The sequence below is a fragment of the Lactuca virosa genome, chromosome 4 (assembly GCF_052849685.1).
Source record: "Lactuca virosa cultivar CGN04683 chromosome 4, Lactuca_virosa_CGN04683_v6, whole genome shotgun sequence".
NCBI lineage: Eukaryota > Viridiplantae > Streptophyta > Magnoliopsida > Asterales > Asteraceae > Lactuca > Lactuca virosa.
This window is the reverse complement of record NC_136429.1, coordinates 62845526-62865618: the sequence shown is the minus strand read 5'-3', so window position 1 is coordinate 62865618 and position 20093 is coordinate 62845526.

The window sequence follows — 20093 nt, the reverse complement described above, 5'->3', positions numbered from 1 at the left end:
GCAAGTATAATGAGGAAGACTCACCTCACAGTCTGACGGAAAGTTGAACAATAAATGCTCCAAATATAGGCTCTACAAGTCACCTATTCAAACGATAGAGACAAAGACTCAAGTATTGCTCAAATACCCAAAATACCCTTAGTTCAAACTTGGTCAAAGTCAACAAGTCAATGGAGTCAACACAGCCGAGTCAACTCAGGTTTCGTACGCTGGCGTACTCTGAAGCTACGCGGGGCGTACTCGAGTCTTGACCGTAGTCGGGATGGTTGACCATGTACGTGCTGCGTACTCCAGGTTACGCAGGGCATATGGCCAGACTTCCTAAATCTTCAATAAGAGCTTAATGTCTTAAGGTCTCACGTCCAACTTTCACATCCAAGGCCAAAATACCACTCAGAGTCATAAAGTTTCCAACTTTATGACTTTGCATGTCTATTAAGTGCTTAAAACACAACCATCAACATCTTAATGCGTTAAGACCTTCTATAGCTTGCCTAGAGTGGAACTAACCCTCAAGACTACATTTTTATGACTCAAGACCCCTCATAAGGTCTGAAAGGACGACTTATTGGGTCAAGAACATGTCATGCTGAAGAATCACCATTTTTGGGACAAAAAGTGTCTTAAAGGAAGAAACGTCTAGATCTACAAGATGGAGTGATCAAGATGTGAACTTTTTACCTTCTGGAGGTTGTTATCAAGAAGAAAATCCCAGATCCAAGATGCTTCCCAAACTCCAAGCTCTTCTCACCACTTTCTTCTTCTTCAAGAACACTTCTAAACACTCAAATAGGCTCCCAAATGCACTCTTTCACTTAGGGTTTGCTTGGGGTCGTTTCTCATAGAGGGAGGCTGAAGAAGAGTGAAATATGAGGCTATAATGAGGTTTAAATATGAACCAAACCCTAAAAATTAGGGTTTGGCATTTCTTCACGTACGCCCCACGTACGAGGTGAACACCTAGTGTACACAACGTACGCTTTGCGTACTCCACTTGGATGAAATTACTAAATTGCCATTATGGGCCAATTTAGAAACCTTCCTCAACTCAAAGGTCAAAATTGAAATATTATTCAAACATATATAGGGTTGAAATTGAAATTACCTTGACATCGGGATGTTACAAGATCATCAGCATTCAAACATTCATTAATATCTGCAATACCATATGCATATGAATCATTAGGAATTTTATCATAATCAGTTATCTTGCTTTCACAGTCATATGTGGTTTCGTCTATCTGTTCTATTTTAAAAGTTATAAAAGGAAGTAGCTTTCGATGTTGTTCATCACAAATCTCGGCAGAATGATAAAGTTCAATTAATTTCGCATACAACCTTTTTGCAGTATTACCATAAATGTTTTGTTGTTTTACAAGCATAATATTGTCTATTCGAATAGTCTCTATCTATCAAAAGATTAGTAATCCTTAAGTCTAGAGATTATACTAAACCCTTCTTTTCTTCAAATTTATTCTTAGCTTCATAATAGAGGGTTTTGGACTTTCTGCTTCACTACTCACGGAGATTAACATATCATTAAGATAAGAACACGTATTATCAAAGTCAGATAAAACATCATTAAAAGAATATGAAGGAATTTTAAATGAGGTTAGAAGATCATGTACCTTTGCAGTCATTGGTGATTTGATCTCGTCCTTCGACACAAAGCATCTCCCTACAATTCTTTCTTCATCATCATACTCACTCCCATCATCAATCTCCTTCAGTTTCGCATACAATGCACCATGTGTGGGATGGTGCATTTCCTCATCATCTAATCCTTAAGACCAGATTTGATATGTGCCCTCTTCTTCATCATCTCCTCTAGCAATTAGTGAAACATTCTTTGTTCGAGAGAGAAGTTCCTCAAGCTTCTCAACATAATAAACTCTGTCCTTAACTCTTTCCTTCTTCTCTTCTTTCTTTCTTAGCATACAATCTCTCGCTAGGTGATTGTAACCATTGCAATAGTTACTGATTGGTTATTAGGGTTACATCTACAATGTACTAAGCAGAAAACATTTAAGCAATTCAAATGATTAGGGCACATGTATAATAGGATCTATATCTATCACATATAGGCAACATACTATGAATGATCATCCTACAAAACTTTCATATGAAAAACTAGTTCATAAGAATAATACAATTAACCTTTAAGATTGTTATTGTAAACAATCTTGAATTCCTTCTTGAAAAACTCTTGGAAGCAAGCACCATAAGTGTCGTGCCTCTAATGGTTCACACCCAAACCCTAGCAACCAAAGAGATTGAAGAGAGAGAGAGGAGAGAGGTGAGAATTTTGGCCCTAAGCCTCTAAAGGAATGTCATAGCCGAAATTCTAAGGCTAAGGGTCTTTTTATAGCTAAGGTAGCTTCGTGCCAAAGCTAGGGTTTAAGGAGGAAACCCTGATCCCTTTGCTTGGTGACCAAGTAGCCCATTCCCCTCTTTCAAGGGACTTGGACGAAATTCCTTGGGCTTGCCCAAGTGATTTTCATCCACCTCATCCAATGAGGTCCATGGGTTCCTTTCCTCAACTTTCAATAAATAACCAAACTGACCATGTACTTTTAATTAATCAAATTAATCCTAATATTAATTCTAATTAATTTCTGATTAATGATTAATTAAATAATACTATTTCCAATTAATATATTATTCTCATAATATATTAACAAATTATTTATTTTGATTTCTAGTTAATTTATTAACCATATAATAAATTAATAAATCAATCTCTCTCTCTCTCTCTCTAAACGTTATCCTATTTAATTGCTAGGTTTGAGGGCAACCCAAAAGGACTATGCTACTATCAATTCAAGTATATACCAATTATAGTTATGGGTTTAGACACCGGATCCAATAGTCTCCAACTTGGATAAGTCTAATAACTATAACTGCCAGTATAACTTCCAAACAGATCAGCAAATTGTAGCTTCCAAAAGTCGCTGTCGAACTCTGACCCGGTCAGTTACGTGTCCTAAGATAAGTGATGAAATATTCCTCCGTTCTACAAGATATCGTACAGACATGAGACATGGATTATAATCAATCTTATTGTCCAAGTTTTTTTTTCCCGATTTCTGATTTATGATGACTGAAATCAGACTACCAATTGAACACATCAATTCAGTCCAGGCTTGGCTAAGCACTTCAGATTTCGACATAAAATCATCGAGGGGACCAAAGATATCGCTTTTCCCATTAGGGAAAAAGAAACGAATAAACTTTGACTTATATGCTTGTATTATTTACTCATCAAATCATACACAACAATACGTTTTATAACATCAGGTTATTGATGCGTTTACATATTATTAATGCACAACTTACTTGTAAACAATAACTCATATATCTCCGTTTCAAGAATATAATATATTATCATCTCAAAATTACTCGTGATAAAATCCATGAAGTAATTCTCTGAGCGTGGGTTTATCCAATACTTAAAATCCTAATTTTCAACGTACTCATGAACATTGCAGCAAAACTATTGCTATGTCTAATCTCCATAGACAATCTACAGTTCTATTCATGACAGTCTTAATTCGGTACTTACTTCCAAAAGTATGAGTGATTGTGGAACTTCGATTAACTAAATTATTCAGGAAGTAAAACATGCAAAGTGAAACACAATAATAAACTAATTAACTATGGTCTCAAAACTATTTAATATAAATAAAACTCTTATTTTTAATCACCATATTAATTAAGACTTTATTCATTGTATAATGTTTCGAGTAATCAACTAACCACTTGAATTAAACATAAGTCATGCAATGTTATGAACATGCACGCTATGTTTCTCTATGGTCCTTCATTTGTGAACAGATCGACTGGACACTATTCCAATGATGCTCATTTCACAATTCCAAATTCTTGTCCCTACTAAATGTGTTAGAATTCCAACCTTACATGCATTGTCCTTCTGTGATGTTGAAGATTCAAACTCACAGAGACTTAGCCAACGATATTACAGAATGTTCCATTGGACCTTTTTTAGTAAAAACAATTCCATGGTAATGAAGTCTAAAATTCAAGGTACACTCCTTGAACACCTTTCTTGCATTAAAGTTTCTAACTTACGTGTAGATTTTAATAATCAACTCCCATTATGGAAACATTTCCATATTCCCATATGACCATCAATTTTGATCAAGAATCGTCCCAATCTAAAACATGTCACCATGGTCCTTCCAACCAACACTATACTTCCAACTGTCCACAAGCAACCAATCATTTGGTATAACCTCATAATGTTCTTGACAGTTGTTCAACTTTAGTCACACAAAGTTCTAGTCCTTTTCCCTCTCAATGTCCAAGGCATTTGAAAAAACAGAAAAAGTGAATATTATAGCATATGAAAACGATCCTATATCTGAAGCATATTGGACTCGATTCATTATGTCTTACATAGAGACCTTGTATCTCTTGCTATAATACTTCCATATCTCGAATTTCCTATGTTGAATCATTTCAACATGATATTCATATATTTCCAAGACTAAGCTCTATTAAACCCTTCAATACAAACTTTTAGATTTGAAACGAAGTATGAGTTCCCTCTCCCTTAAGTCTATCAAAGAGAAACAATTCCTAAACTTTTCAACTTGCAAATTTGTAAACTTTGTTTCCTACAAATAGTATTGACAACTTGCAACACTTAGCATAAAAATTATGCTCCCATTAGCATAACAGTTATGCTCCTATAGCACAACAATTATGCTCCCACTAGCTTTGACATGTATTCGATAAACAACTGGACTTCTAGAAATCAATACTCTTGACTTTCTTACTAAAGTATAGATTTATGATACGCGATGCTTCGATAAGTATCTAACTAGACTTCTCAAGCTTATAAACCTTCATTAGATAGCATATATGTGTGTATGTGTTTGTGTTTAAACCCTTTCAGAACTTATAGCTATATGCCCTGAAAGTTCAAACAATTCCTTGCCATTTCTGACAATTCGAACTATGAAAAGGGATGTCGTAATCATATTGTGAATTTAAGAATACAATTATCACAACTACTAACCATAATGATATTTAACAGATCTTAAAAATCTACTAGCGAAAGTGTTTCCTCATAATTATTCACATAAGTTAGAGCGAAACCTTTTACCATTAAGATTTTATGGTGTATACGCTCCCATCCATGTGAATCCATCATTTCTAACCTACAATCATAAGATAAGGTTTAGGAAAAAACCAAATTCAAATTTAGCTTTCCTTCAAGGACTGAACTTCGTTATTCTAAATTTCTTGCCCTCTGGTAGCACAAGGGCCTACCAGTGCTTCCGTGTTGTTAAGCAGCGCACCCATATTGATCAATGAACTGTCACTGACCAACGCACTTTTCTTTTTTGCAGTCAAATGAGAACCATAGAACTCATAAGCATTGTCTACCCAACTGGAATGTGCAGAGAAACAAGAATGTGTTAACTTAACACGATAGGTTATCAACCTCAGGTCGCGTGCTAGTGATAACTAAAAGGTTTATTCTTGATTGACTCCTAAAACTCTTCAAGATCATTAAGACTCTCACTGAATTCTTGACATATAAGTTTCTCTCTCAAGGAACATTCCTTGACGAGCGAAAACTAATATTCAAAAGTTAGTGTGGATTCTCGACAAGAAACACTTCATGGAATTGGCCTTAGTTCATCCTTTGTTTTAACCAAAACATCACAACTTCCAATTCCAAATGTGCTAGAGTAAGAAAACATTATTACTCCACATTTCATGAGGTGTTATAAACCTACTTAGTATGAAATAAGTTTCAAGATATGATTCGAAGTAACTAAAGCATGGCTCAAAAACATGATTGGAAACGAAGTATGAACCATCTCTCGATTGAACCATTTCAACAATATCTGATTCCTCTTCTTAGTCAAACAATTGCACTAAGATGTTCTTCGAGGATCAATTGATAAATAGTTCCACAATCATTAAGATGATCACAAAACATGATACTAAAGTACTCTCCTTTCCTTTCATATTGGAAAAACTTTTATCTTTCTTCCTAATAGATTCTTCATATTCATTCTGCTACTCTTTGAAACCTTTCAAAGTATCAGAATTATGCTTAATCTTATAAACACAACCATATTTATTGTAGCATCAGTAAATCATGACAATTAGAGATTTTCATCCTTTGTGATGGATCTGAATAGTCCATATCAACATGTACTAGATCCATTCGTCATTCACTTTGACTCACATAAACATGTGCTCAATGAATTATTCATAATCTTCCAACGATCAAGATTCTCATTCATCGCGCAATTCAAATTGCATGACTCCAAGGTTCTATCCAATTGAAACCTAGGTGATGAGAATTCTTTATCACTTAGTCAATTATGAAATTACCACAAGTGAAATAACAAGAATCAAATCCACAATTAACATTTTGTAATATTAGAAATGTAATCAACACTTTCATAAATGCCATTTCAAGGAAATATAAAGTAAACCAACTAAATGAACCAAAATTTCACTTTTATTGATATTAAACGAAAAAATGGAACTTGTCCTTACAATGCAAAAATGAAAACTATGTTTCTAGCTATTTCTTAAGCAATCTATTAAATTATCATAATTCTTAAGCAGTAGCTTCCAAATTCTGATCATCGAACCATGTGACTGAAATCCATCTGTCACGATCAGAATTAGCTAACTATTCTTAAGCTCACTTCTTTCTCTTAGATCTTGCAATACCATCAAAATGTGATCATCACATCATGTATTAAGAGTCTACTAATAGGAACTTGTTAAGATAATGGAGTTAGATAATGGATGTACCTGAAGTAGAGTCACACGACTTGACATTACCATCTCTAAGATCTTTTAGGTAGTTTGGGAAGCTTTGCAACCAATGTCCCTTCAATTGGAAATAGAAACATATGGACTCTTTAGGGTTAGAATATGGAACCATTGTCACCATTATTAATGTCCATGGAAATTTTGTAATTAGATCCTTCAAACACTTTTGCTTCACTTGTGATCTTAAGCATTTCTACTTCAGCAACAATCAGCATATGTGTTAGATCAGTTAGGGTCACATCGATGTTCCTCATATAAAAGTTCTTAATGAACTGACTATGTGACTCAGGAAGAGAAAGAAGAACCAAATCAATGGCTTACTCCTTTGGGAAAACAACACCCATTTTATCTAATTTGTTAATGTACGATTTCATTTCCAGAACATGCGTAGACACATAATTTCCATCTCGATGCTTGCATGCCAATAGGGCTTGAGTAGTTTCGTATCTTTCAACCTGAGGAAAACGCGACGTGGGGAAAGTTACTGGAGGAGGAGGAGGAAAAGTTGGAGAAGCATGGCATCCATTTCCACCATTTCTCGAAAAAGGGAACACACTTTCACCTTGATCAGAATATGGAAGATCATCTTCAAATGGTAGAGGAAAACCATTTCCAAAAGAATTAGGAAGACCATAGTTGTCTTGACTTGACATCTACAAAAGGAGAAAAGAGAATTCAAGTTAGTTGATCTTAATCCTTAATTATTAACCCATAACTTTAAATTAAGGATAGGATCCATATTTTCGTTTCGAGCTTTGAAGAGGGATGCCGTAATCAAATTTGAATCTATTTTAGGTGGGTAAGGCTTTTACCAGTTTCAATCTTATGAAACTCCTAGATCATTTGAGATTCATTGAATCCAATCAATGGTATGTTTAATCTCGGATTATTCTCTCACTTTTGTGAGTGGGATGCCGAGGATCACAAACGAGATGTGAATAACCATGCAAATTAGCTTGGCACTCTCGATGTCATTTATCATCTCGTTTTAATATGTCGGTTAGCCACACGCGCTCCATTAATCAACGATAATTTTCAAGACACGCACTACCACTCTTTATTAGTCCCCCATTAGTGTGCCGGTTAACCACACACGCTCCACTAACGACTTATAAAATGTAGTGTGCAATTTCATGGAATAGCATACAAATTCACATTTCTCCTTTTGTAACTAAGAGTGAGATTTTAGGAAATAGTTTAGTTACATTATGTCATTATACTTATTAATGAGAAGTAATTGTCCTATCAAACCCGTTCGGCTAACGACCCTCCATCAAATAAGAGAGTGGTGGGTAAGAATGGATACCCAATGGCGGTTATTTTATAGCCTGTTTCCTTAAACTCTCCTTATAGTATGGCTTCGTGAATGAGGTGTACTAGCGATTTGACTGACTTTTTCTTATACATATAATATATATTAAACTTTTATATATATATATATATATATATATATATATATATATATATATATATATATATATATATACATATATATATATATATATATACAGTATAAGGTGTATTTTAAACATTTTAAAATAGCAAGGGTTTAATCTTTTTAATAAATTAAACTTTTAATATAATTAAATTTAAACCATTTTATGGATTTATTAATTATCTTTTAATTAATCACTTAATTAAATTCATAATAAGATCTATAAGGATGTATTTTAAACTTTTAAAAATACCAAATATTATTTGACATTAATTATTAAGTTCAATTAATATCTAGATTTTTTTATTTATACACTTAAAAATCAATTATATTAATCAACAAAACAAATAATCAAGCCAAATAATTATCTCCTAACTTCTAGGCTTTTATTTTATCATCATAGATACACCAAAATCAGATTTGGAGGACAAGTATAGCAAGGAATTATCAAACAAAAGCAGATTAGGCAGAAAACATCTAGATTTTCAGATCTGGACCGAGCTCACGTCGTGAGCCTCATTGCTCACCTCGTGAATTGTGACAAACCGAAAAACAGGTTTGTTTTAATCGATTCACCAATGTGAAAATACATGAAAGAAAGCCCTAGTCTCTCATACCACTGATGGATTATTAGGGTTACATCTAAAATGCACTAAGCGGAAAACATTTAAACAATTCAAATGATTATGGCACATGCAACCTAATAGGATCTATGTCTTTCACATATAGGCAACATACTATGAATTATCATCCTACAAAACTTTCATATGAAAAACTAGTTCATAAGAATAAGAGAACTAACCTTTAAGATTGTTATTGTAAACAATCTTGAATTCATTCTTGAAAAACTCTTGGAAGCAAGCACCACAAGTTCCGTGCCTCTAAAGGCTCACACCCAAACCCTAGCAACCAAGGAGATTGAAGAGAGAGAGAGAGAGGAGAGAGGTGAGAATTTTGGCCCTAAGCCTATAAAGGAATGTCATAGCCGAAATTCTAAGGCTAAGGGTCTTTTTATAGCTAAGGTAGCTTCGTGCCAAAGCTAGGGTTTAAGGAGGAAACCCTAATCCCTTTGCTTGGTGACCAAGCAGTCCATTCCCTTCTTTCAAGGGGCTTAGACGAAATTCCTTGGGGTTGCCCAAGTGATTTTCATCCACCTCATCCAATGAGGTCCATGGGCTCCTTTCCTCAACTTTCAATAAATAACCAAACAGACCCTGTACTTTTAATTAATCCAATTAATCCTAAAATTAATTCCAATTAAGTTCTGATTAATGATTAACTAAATGAGTACTTCCAATTAATATATTATTCTCATAATATATTAACAAATTATTTATTTTGATTTTTAATTAATTTATTAACCATATAATAAATTAATAAATCAATCTCTCCTTCTAAAAGGTATCGTATTCAATTGCTCGATTTGAGGGCAACCCAAAAGGACTGTGCTACTATCAATTCAAGTATATACCAATTATAGTTATGGGATTAGACACCTAATCCAATAGTTACAATTATAGACAGAATCACCCTTCAACTTAAATTCCTTCTTCTTCTCATTCGAACTCTCCACCTCTTTCTTTTCTACCTTTATTGCTCCTTCACAGATTTCCCAGTCGATGATACACTCTTGCCCTCAGAATTATTCTTGAACTTTCCATTGAACGGCTTCTTAAAGAATTTATTGACCTTATTGTTTGAGTAATATGCAACTGCTTCATCATCGGAGTTGAATAAGAATCCTTCTTCTCTATCCTTAGCTTCTTCTTCGGATTCAAATTCATTTGCAGCAACTTTCGACACCAATGCCAATGGTCCTCCTAGACTCGATTTACTTTCTTGAACAATATCATTAATCTTACTTTCATGCAATTTCAAGATATTGTATAGATTTGCAAGAGAGTAACCATCAAAGTTTTCTTGTGTCTTGATCATCAAACTAATATGTCTCCATTCCTTTCTTAAACCCATGAGAAATGTGAGATTGAACTCTAATGATGAATGTGTCACTCCATAACGAGAACACTTGAAGATCAATTCATTCAATCGATCATAGTATAATTCGATTGATTGTGTTTCCTTCTGCTTGAATTCTCCCAACTCTAGCAAGCATTGTTTGATCGAACTCTTCTTTGTCTTTTCATTACCTTGATATTTCTCCTGCAGAGTATCCTAAGTTTTCTTTGTAGTTTCACATCCTCGAACATAATTGTAAACTATTGGTGGAAGATCACCACGTAATTCACGCATACATTTCTTATCGTTTTCCTTCATCTTGTTTCCTCTTGTGATCATGTCCTCAGAAGTTGTAGATGTACCAACAGTGACTAACATCTCCTGATTAAATTGTTCACTTTTGATGGATCTCACCAGATCTTCATCAATACAATTAAGACAATCCTCCATCCTGTCTGCCCATTGCTCATAATACTCTGGAATCAACATCAGAATCTTTGTTGATGATCCAACCAAGTGAGAGAAATTAGTCATCCTGTTCACAATGAAATTCCCCATTATTGTACGGATTTCGAAGAAAGAGATTTTTTATTCAAATAGAAATATAAGAAATAAATCAATTAGAGATTAATCAGAAATCAAATGATCTAACATACACAATGCATAATCTATTCAATCCAATCATTTTACAGCAGTTTCCTGATTCAATTTGCGGAAAGTTTTGAATCGAAAATAGCGATTAAAAAAATGAAATATACCAGAAAATTTCAATAGATTGAACGAATCGTGCTCTGATACCAATTGATGTGAGTTATAAATTGATTAACAATAAAACAAATTCAATAGAAGTTGTAAGGGACATGAGATCTAAATAAGATTTTTTTGGCTCGATTAAAGTCTGATGAGTACAAGAGAATATTTGAGTACAAATGTAAATGACGCTGAGTTCGTTACCCTCTACTCTATGTACTTACCCTATTAATATGGTACAACAGACTAACAAAAAATTACAAGTACTAGATATAAAGCACCAAAACTGAACTGCCTTGTAAATAGAAAATGTGTCGAAACCATACTAATTTCGACACTTTACAAACTCAAACTACTTTCGACTTCTCACTATATATATTCGACCCAACAATCTATGATGATGGAGGATCAAGATTGTATAGAAAATGTTTGTGTTTCTTTATATGTTGGAGACCATCTGTCGGATTAGTGTCTAAGCCAATAACTAAATTAGTATAATCTTGAGTTATTAGCAAAGTCCATTTGGGTTGCCCTCAAACCTAGTAATTGACTGGAATGCTTTTTGGAGAGAGAGAGAGAGAAAGAGAGAGAGAGAGAGAGAGAGAGAGAGAGAGACTGATTTATTAATTTATTATATAGTTAATAAATTAATTAGAAATAAAAATAAATGATTTATTAATAAATTATGAGAACATATATGAATTAGAAATAGTATTGTTTAATTAAAAACTAATCAAAAATTAATTAGAATTAATTTTAGGATTAATTGGATTAATTAAAAGTGGAAGGACTAAAGGTGACAATGCTCAAAAGTTAAACATTGACCAATTCTAGAACTCCCATATGGGGGACAGTTCTAGATGGTTTTTAAAGATTTTCTTGGGGTCTAAGGTAACTTGGATGCCTTAGGGGGAAAGCAAAAAGATTAGGGTTATCTAAAAGGAACCTGCCTTATCCTTAGCATCCCTATCACCTATATAAACCCCCTTAGGTTATGATTTTAGAAATTTACCTTATTCCAAAGAGAATTTTGAAAATTCCCTTTTTCATCCTCTCTCCTCTTTAGCCTCCAATTTCCTAGAGTTTGGGTGTGAGTCATTACAGGCACGAGACTTCTGGTGCTTGCTTTCTAAAGACCAACAATGAAGGAATATTAGTTTATTTGTTATAATAAACTAAAGGTATGTTTTTTTCTTATAACCCTTTAGTTAATTTAGAAAATAGCAATTTACTTTAGGGTTCTTGATATTCAATAGTTGTTTGCAAATCATAGTGAGAACATAGATCCTTTAGGGTGCATGTGAACTTAGGGTTTATGTTTTTCAACCAAAATAAAATTTTTGTAACATATAAAACCCATCAGTGGTATCAGAGCCATTATTCTGATTGATCTTGCACAAAATTGAATAGATCAAAATTAGGGTTTATAGAAACTAAACCTTAAGGAGGCAAATTTTGAAATCTTATAGGGTTCTTGAAACCCTATCCCCTTTGCCTAATTTTTGAAAATTTAAGGATCCCTTCTAGGGTTCGCCTTATTTCCTTATTTGTTATTTTAAGTGCCTTAAAATCTGAACAGTTAAAACCTAGAAAACCGTAGCCTATTTTTCGAAAATTAGAAAGCTTAGGATTACGATTAAATTTAAATTATTTTATTAATTTGATTAATTGTAAATAATTATTTAATCCACAATGATTTAATGAATTGAATGAATTGTTTAATTAAAAGATAAAGATTAAATCAAAATTAGTTTATTTTTAAATTAAATTAATTTTTATTAATTTCGAAAATTTAAATTTGAACCTAGTATTTTAGAAAAGTTTTAAAATACACCTTATACTATAATTAAAGGTGTACTATATTATATGTATAAGAAAAGTTAGTCAAATTGCTAGTACGCCTCATTCACGAAACCATGCTATAAAGAGGGTATAAGGAAGAGGCTTATAAAATGGTCGTTGAATGGGTGTTCACTCTCACCCACCGCTCTCCTGTGTGGTGGATGGTCGTTAGCCGAACGGATTTGATAGGACATAATCTCATTAATAAGTATAATGATATAAAGTAACTAAACCATTTTTTAAAATCTCACTCTTAGTTACTTTAGGAAAAATGTGAAAAGTATGTTAATCCATGAAAAACGTACATCATGTTTTATATGTCGTTAGTGGAGCGTGTGTGGTTAACTGACACACTAATAGGGACTATAATGAGATTTGATGGACATCTTGAAAATTATCATTTTTGCTGGAGCATGTGTGGTTAACCGACACATCAATGTGAGATGGTAAATGACATAAAGGTTGTCAAGGGGGTTTGCATGGTTATTCACATCTCGTTTGTAATCTTCGGCATCCCAGTTACAAAAGTGAGAGCATAATCTGACATTAAACATGCCATTGATAAGATTCAATGAATCTCAAAAGATCTATGAGTTTCATAAGATTGGAATTCGTAAAAGCCTTACCTACCTAAAATAGATTCGAATTTGATTACGGCATCCCTCTTCAAAGTTCGAATTGAAAATATGGATCCTAGCCTTAATTTAAAATTAAGTGTAACAATTAAGGACAAAAATCAACTAACTTGAATTCTCTTTTTCTCCTATTTTAAAATATCTTATGAAGATAGAAACGGTCTTCCACAATCTTAAGGAAATAGTTTTCCTCAATCTTCTGGAGATGGTCATCCAATTTCAATTCAATGTGAAATTGCTTTCCCTTCCTTAGGAAATGGTGGAACTAGACACCATGCTTCTCTTGTGACTCTCCCAACGTCATGTTTTTTCCTTAAGTTGAAAGATATGAGACTACTCAATCCCTATTGGCAAGTAAACATCAAGATGGAAACTTTATATGTGGGAATGTTCTGAAAATGAAATCGTACATTGATAAGTTGGATATATTGGGTGTCGTTTTCCTAAGGGAGCAAGCCATTGATTTGGTTCTTCTCTCTCTTCCTAATTCATATGGTCAGTTTGTTAAAAACTTTCATATGAGGAATCTTGATGTGACCCTAATTGACCTGAACCAAATGTTCATAGTTGTTGAAGCATAAATGCTTAAGAGCACATATAAAGCAAAGATGTTTATTGGGTCTGATTCCAAGGTTTCCATAGACATTGACAACGGTGACAATGGTGATCCAGAAAAGATTTCTCTTCCCAATGGAAAGGCTCGCCCAAGATCAAATCGTTTGATGGGATGATAAAGATAAATTCTAGTTCTGGGATCGTTCCATGTGTTGAACCCAAAGAGTCCATTTGCTTTTACTACCAATTGAAGGGACATTGGAAACAAAGCTGCCCACAATACCTGAAAGATCTTAGAGATAGTAAAGTCAAGTTGTGTGACTCTACTTCAAGTACATCCATTATCTGACTCTGTTGTTTTATAAGTTCCTACTCATAGACTCTTAATACATGATGTGATGATCACATTTTGATGGTATTAAAGGAGTTAAGAGAAAGAATGAAGATTGAGAAAGGTAAGCTAAATCTGATCATGAGAAATGGACTTTGGTCACATGGTTCAAAGATCAGAATTTTGAGCTACTAGTAAGGAGTTGGGATAATTTAATAGATTGCTATTACTCATCGGAGATGTCTAGAAACAAAGTTCTCAGTTTACGCATTGCAAGGACAAGTTCCAATTTTTTGTTTATTTTCAATAAAAGTGAAATTTTGGTTTATCTGGTTGCCTTATTTATATTTCCTTGCAATGGCATTTATGAAAGTATTGGTTACGTTTCTAATATTAGCAATATTAGTTGTGGATTTGATTCTTATGATATCGCATGTGGTATTGTCATAATTGACCAAGTGAAAAGAAATCTCATCACCAACTAGACAGATACTTTGTATTGTACAAGTCACATTGTATAGAATATGAGAATCTTTTTTATTGGAAAATTATAACTAATTCATTGATCACATGTTTATATGATTCAAGTGAAGGACAAATGGATCTCGTACATGTTGATATAGCCTATTCAGATCCACCACAAAGGATGATAACTCTATTCGTTATGATTTACTAATGCATCAATAAATATGGTTGTATTTATGATAGTAAGTGTGACAACCCGAAATTTCTATCTTGTACAGTTATTCAAATTAATCAAGTTCAAACTCGTTTTTGCTATCTTCTAGCATTGTTTAGAGTCAAATAGAGTGTTCTAAGCCTAGTACCTTCAAAGTTAGGGTTTAGAATTGGGTTCCACAAGTTCACCACTTCCCAAAATGGCCAAACACTCCAACATGAGGAGTGTACGGCCGTACACTTGGGTGTGCGGCCGTACACCCCCCCTTCTGGCCGTACACTCTCATGTATAAATGAGAGACTTAGCCTTCATTTACCTCTTTTCACACTCCTAAGCCAATAACTCGTTTTTCTCTCAACTACCATCCGATTTTCCACCTAGTTCATCAAGATTTTAAGTGTTTCTTCCCTTGATTTGTTGATTCCTTTCACTATCTAGTATGGATCATTGATTTCATCCATGAAATCACTTCATTTTCGTAGATCTTCAAGTGTTCTTTAGTTTCACCAAGAACACCTATTAAGTTCTTGGACCTCAAACACCCTTAAAGGCTTCTATATCGTAAGTACCAATTCATATGCTTGTTACTTACTATATCTGCCCCTTAGAAATCGTCCAAACCATGATCATCAAGGAGTGTACGGCCGTACACACCCCATGTGTCCGTACACCCCTTTGTTTAGTACATATTGGCCTCAAACTCATGTTCTATGCTAGCACATGATCAAGAACACTTAGGGGATGCAAGTTAGAGCCTTGGAATACACTTTTTGACCATTTCTTCAAGGAGTGTACGGCCGTACACTCCATGGCAGCACACACTAGGCCGTACACCCAAGTGGCCGTACACCTGGTGGCCGTACACACACTTGTGTGGCCGTACACCCATTAGATGCAACCCTTTGTACTTCTAACACTTCAATCTAAGTGTTTCCTAAGTCCTAGGGTGTTTTCCTTACATGATTAGTTGTATAAACACTATATTTATACATATCTGTGTCATTATATGCTTATTAGGATCTGTTGTGCTTAAGTCTTCACTTGACACTTAGCATCCTTCAAACCGATCTTTCATCCGTATCACTCACTGCAGGTGAGTTCATACCCCTTAACTTATCTTTTAAATGATTTTAAATTCTTTTATGGGGGGAATACAAGTAGAACTATTATAGTTATTATATCAATCACATGTGATTAATAACTATCAAACAGATAGATTTCTTATACTTCAAACCATGTTTTCAAACAAATTGCTTAAATAGTTTTACAAACTCTTTATATATACAAAACTCTTTATCAAACTCTTTTAAACTTATACTTTGTCAAAGCATGTCTATATAGATATAGTTATATAAGTAGGATTGAAAGCACTCAGGACCGATAACTCGCCTTATTTCCTGTTCCTTGTTTGGTTGTGGACTTAGGGTATCGGCAGTTTGTCCGAAGGTCGTTCGAATCTTAGTTATAAATTATGTATATGTATATAGATATAAAAGTTCTTCGTTCAGTTCAATCCCTTTGGGTAGCAAAGGTATACAAACATGTTCAATCATATAAACAACATTGCTAGTAAACTATAATAGGTATAGTTTAGGAAGTCACTAATACTATTTCTAGAACAATGAAACATACAAGAGTCAGTTCATACATGATTCAGTTCAAACATACTATAAAGAGAAACAGATAGAGCATACTATAACGAGAGACAATACTCACTATAAAGAGAAACAATACATACTATAACGAGAAACAATACATACTATACACTATACACTAGAGAACATACTATATACTAGACAGAGAGAACATACTAACACAAATACAAGAATACTATAACATTAATGTGAGATACTACTTCATGGCTCGGAAATATACTGTTGCGTCACGTTTTGTACCCAGAGTCTCCTGGATGGAGAGCGTGAATTTGTGTATAGATCTATACGGGACTGACCCTCCTACACCTTGCTGCTAGCTACAGTGGGACCTGCAGGTCTACGGGTGACGAATGTCATAACATTTCGACATCTCGAACGTCGTGTTATACTAGTCGATCAAGTATGGTTACAATCATATCACATTTTACCTTAATTAATCTAACAAGTTTAACGTAGTTAGTACATTGGTAGTTACCTAGATAAAACTACAGTACATCTTTATTTTTCCCATTTCATTCACATTGTGATCTTCTCACATAAACGGTAATGAAAACTATATTTTGGTAATGATAGTCATACTTTGGGAAAATACTCACTTTTACAAAAGAACAAACATAAAGAACAGTTGGGTCTTGGTAGAAGGCTGCTTTAGTAGAAAATATAAGATTTTCTAGGAAGTTTACAAACATTTACATCAAATACTTACAAACTTTTACATCAAAAATTACAAGCACATTCTTCAAACATATACAAACAATGACACTAAAATACTTATGAACTCACCAGCTTTAATGTTGATCTATGCTTTCAAAATAACTTGTATTCTCAGGTCACCAGTAGACAGGTACAGATGACCAGGTTTTGAGAAGACGGAGCTTTCAAGACTCGTCTATATTTTGATTATTCATTTTTGGTGTCTTATAAACTACAGAACACACTTGTATTAAAATTGTACTATTAATGCAATGGATGATGTTGTTGCTTGTTTACTATTATGCATTGTTGTGATACTATACATGACGTTCTCCGCCCCCGAACGTTTCCGCCGTTCTGGTTTAGGGGTGTGACAGATTGGTATCAGAGCATTGTTTATAGTGAATTGAGTATATCAATCCATAAAAGATATACAACTATAAACACAACGGGATTAAAATACTCTGACCAAGAGTTTATACTTTTAAATAATAAAATATTTAACCAAAGTATACATACCTACATTCATACTAAAATCAGTGTCACTAGGACAGAACAAAAGTATTGCGATTGTTGACAACACAATTAGGCTTGGAGACATATAATCAGATATAGGAGTGATATAGCCTGATCAACTATATCTTTCCGAGAAGTGATTGCATGTGCCTAGGAATGGTTGTGAGGTTGCAGCAAGTCTAAAAACTTACCAATACTACTACAATGAAAACATTAGAACATAACATAAACTTAAAATACTATAGGAGTATTTTGTGTTACTATAATTACTTATGTGCAAACTAAAAAGGTCTTTATTAGTATGTCAATAGTTGTTGAGTGGATACGCTAAGGTTATATGTGACTAGGGTGTTATAGAATTAGAATTTGTGATCTTTGCTTTACTTCCTGTTCCTTGTTTGGTTGTGGGCTTAGAGTTAGGGTCACTTATTCGAAGGTCTATCCTGTTTTGGTTACATATGACTGGTATGCACTACGCAGAAGTTGGAGTAACTGGTAAGGATCATCTTATAATTATCTTAATTAGTACGTCTATTAATTATTCTTTTACCCGTATTCTCGCGTAGATAACATGGTTGGATTCCATATCCCCGGAGACCCGTACTTTCCCAACCAAGGTAACGGAGGATGGCTCGATGATGAGCCAGAAGAGGAACCTGCAATTCCATTGGACGACGACTTCGCGGAGAACTTCCCGGAGGATTCTGACTCCGAGCCCGAAGTCAACGACCAACCTCTGGTAGCTCCAAACCCAAATCCAAACCCTCGTCCGACATTTCAAGGCCCCTCTCCTCTGTGGGCAACTAACTTGAACAGATGGAGTCACGAACAAGGTCAACCCTTACCTTACAACGGAGATCGAAGCTTCTATAACTTGAGCGAGGGAGGCTCATCAGACAGAGTCCTACCTATCCTAGTCCGCAGGGTTGCTCGTACTGATGAGCAGGGTAGGGTGGCCATCAACCGAATCATGGAGGTTGATGCTAATGCGGGAGTCAATAACATACGCATTCGCCATCTAGAGTCCGCTCATGCAAGGACTCAGACTCAGAATGCGGCCCTGCAGAGAGAACTTACTGCAACCCAAGCCGAAGTTAGGGAACTTTGAGCTCGACAGGCAACGACTGAGAGGCGCATGAGGGACATGGAGTGCCGTCTGACAGAATCAAGGACTCATTTTAGTGGTTCTCGTCGCAGATAGAGCCTACTCAATTCTCTCTTTTGGATATATCTTAGGTCTATGTAAAAGCTCTAGTTTTAATTTCCTGTCTATGATAAGAATTTGAACTTGTTAAGTCTTGTAAGGTCTTGTTCTGTCAAAATTTTCTTATCTTGGTTTGATGTAAGACCTACTCCTAGGTCATTTTTCCCGAACTTGTTACATCTGTAATACCAGTATTATTGACAGACATCTAATCTCATGGAAATTAATATCCAAATGCTTTCATCTTTCTAGTACTAGATCTCTATTCAATCATACTTCCGTATGTGTTGTTGGGCTATGGAGAGTTAGTCCATGAGTCACTCTCATCATACTCACTATTAAATTCTTACCAATGTCTTCATCTTTGTGATCTTATAGCTACAAGATGCCTCCACGTCGATCAGCGAGGCGCACTACTCCAATAACTCCAAATAACTCCTCCTCCTCCTCAATACAACCCAGCAGCTATCCAAGTTGCTGTGAATGCGGCTGTTATGGCAGTTCTAGCACAATTCACCATTAACGGTACTAGCGGGAGTGGGACTAATGTGCCTCCCACTATTTTCGAAGCTCCAGTGCGCTCTAGAGAGTGCTCGTACAAGGACTTCACCAACTGCAAACCCAGGGCCTTCAATGGAGCTGGCGGAATCATTTCCCTCTCGCAATGGTTCGAGAAGACGGAGTCGATCTTTGAGATCCGCTCTTGTCCGGAAGGGAGCAAGGTAAAATTTGTCGCCTGCACCTTCGCGGACCAAGCCCTGACGTGGTGGAATAGCCATGTCAAGTCACTATCTCTAATAGTGGCAAATGTTATTGGCTGGGAAGCTCTTAAGGAGCTCATGATCGAGGAATAATGCCCGAGGGGCGAAGTTCAGAAGTTGGAGCAGGAGCTCTGGAGCCTAACCATGAAGGGCTCCGACATAGTCTCCTACATTGCCAGATTCAGCGATCTGGTAGCACTATGTCCGGGAATGGTCCCTTCGGAAGCAAAGAAGGTGGAGAGGTACATCTGGG